Raw genomic sequence first — 2450 nt, 5'->3', positions numbered from 1 at the left:
CAGAGCTTCCTCTTACAGTATCTGTTCTCTCTTCATTTTGTTCACAGAGAGTGACAGTGCCCTCTAGTCCCATCTCCATTTAGAAATGCACTCTCTCACCATTTAGTTTTTGAAGCCTAAGCCAGTCAGCCACAAGGTTTCAATCCTTGTTAGCAAAGCTTTCCTCCTCTGTCTGGTAATCCAGCATTTACTCACAGCGAGATTCATAGATGTTTTCTCAGTGGCTCTCACACAGCATATCCTTCCCTTTCCCACCCTGCATGCATACCCGTAGGTTCCTCTCTTTCTAAAATCACAGGCTTCTTCCTGCTGTCCAATGTGATGTCAACAAGCTCTCATCTCTGTTTCTTTACAAAATATACATATGGACTGTGCCAGGGCAGGGATCTTACAGAGGACAAGCATGACGGACTTTTTTGTCCAGATATTTGATGGAGGATGCTCTCTCCAAAGCCCAAAGAAGAGGACTGTGGGCAACACAGCAACCTCCAGCTATTTGAAGAGATGCTGCAACAATCAGAAGTGTCATCCTTAGCTCTGCGAAAGTGCTGGGGTTAATTTAATGCTCATTTTTAGTAGCTATCTGCACTGTATTTATAATAACTCTGCATCACAGGCACGACACAGAGTTACTAGCACATATTTGGCCAGAACATTCATTTATAATCCATTCATATGTTTGTTTTAAACCTGCAAGGGTATATTTCCAAATGCTTGGCTGGACACTCTGGAAATTAATAAAAAAGGATGGTCTGTGTGATCTCAGAGACAGCTGGGGAGATGAGCACAAAGAAAGGTCCTGTGAGTCTATGCTAAGCATCACCTACCCTGTATCCAGGAAAGAAAAGGAGCAGTCCCTGTAGGAGCAGGGATTGCTCTGGATCATATTGGATGGACAGGGCATAGCACATTCTCCTGTCTTTGTGGAAGCGCAGTGTGACTGTCCCATCCTGCACAGAGGAAGGGATGTGGAGGGAGAAAATCCTTCCTCCATCCACCAGTTGTGTTGGGTTTGTCTTTCTCCTACCATCATCTTTCCCATGCTTTATAAGAGAAAAGCAGCAGGTAGAGGCGCATCCCTCAGCCTTGCTTAGTCCCTCTGACCACATGGCATGGCTCAACTCTGCCCTGGGTTCCTGAGGGAGTACTGTGGAGGTGATGCATGACAGCTTTCAGCCATGACTGCTTCTCTCTGCCATCCTGGAGACCTGCCTGCAGCTTTCCATGCTGCCACTGAAGATGCTTGGGACAGACATCCCTGAAGGCCTTGCTTTCCCTTGGTCAGCTCCCATCACAGCCATGGGGAAACATCAGCAGGGGGGCAAGAGTCTTTGTCACAGCTGCTTCTCCAAATGGTCTGTGGTCCCCTGTCGTGGTTTAATCCTGGCTGACGACTAAGCCCCATGCAGCTGCTCGCTCACTTCCCCCACAGTGGGATGGGGGAGAGGATTGGAAGACTAAAAGTGAGAATATTCATGGGTTGAGGTAAAGACTGTTTAATAGGTAAAGCAAAAGCTGCTCACACAAGCAAAGCAAAACAAGGATTTCATTCACCACTTCCTGTGGGCAGGCAGGTGTTTGGCCATCTCCAGGAAAGCAGGGCTCCATCACACATCACGGTTACTCAGGAAGACAAACTCCATAATGTCAGATGTGCCCCCCTTCCTTCTTCTTCCCCAAGTTTATACACTTGGCATGATGTCACATGGTATGGAATGCTTTGGCTAGTTTGGGTCAGCTGCCCTGGCTGTGCCCCTCCAGCCCTCTCGCTGGCAGGGCCCAGGAAACTGAGAAGTATTTGTCTTAGTGTAAACATTACCCAGCAACAACCAAACCCGTCAGTGTGCTATCAGTATTGTTCTCACATCAAATCCCAAACAGCACTGCACCAGCTACAAGAAGAAAACTAACTCTGTCGCAGACAAAACCAACACATCCCCCTCGAGCTGAAGTCCTGTTCCCCATCGCTTCTGGCACTGTGGGCATCTGCTGTGCAGGACCATTGGATTGGGGAGAAGCCAGCCTGGTGGGAATTTGTCTGCCCTGGAACTGGGAGCCCATCAAAGGGGCCTCCCCAAGTCCTGAGCCTGGACCTGCTTCACAGCCATTTTGTGTCACCCTCTGTGCCCAGTCACTTCAGAGTTCTTTGGGAATGACAGCCAGTCAGTCCCTGGTCATCCTTTGTTGTCTCCGTTTGACATTTCCATCTCCTTTCCACATGACCCTCCCACCTCTGGAAAGGTGATGAGTTTTGGTTTAATGAGTCTGACCTTCCTTGCCCTAATTTTGTAAATTAAAGTAACGGCACATCAGTGACAAGTCCTGATGCTCACTGCCACCTTGTTTCCCCTGCGGAAGCTGGCTGTCCGCGGTTGTCCCGGTTCTACTGTGTGCTGGAGGGGCTTGTGCAACCTCTGGCTGAGCTGGCCCAGTGCCACTTCCCTCTGGCC

Source organism: Falco peregrinus, chromosome 1 (assembly GCF_023634155.1).
Source record: "Falco peregrinus isolate bFalPer1 chromosome 1, bFalPer1.pri, whole genome shotgun sequence".
NCBI classification, from domain to species: domain Eukaryota; kingdom Metazoa; phylum Chordata; class Aves; order Falconiformes; family Falconidae; genus Falco; species Falco peregrinus.
The sequence above is the reverse complement of the archived record's forward strand: the minus strand, read 5'-3'. Positions refer to the sequence as shown.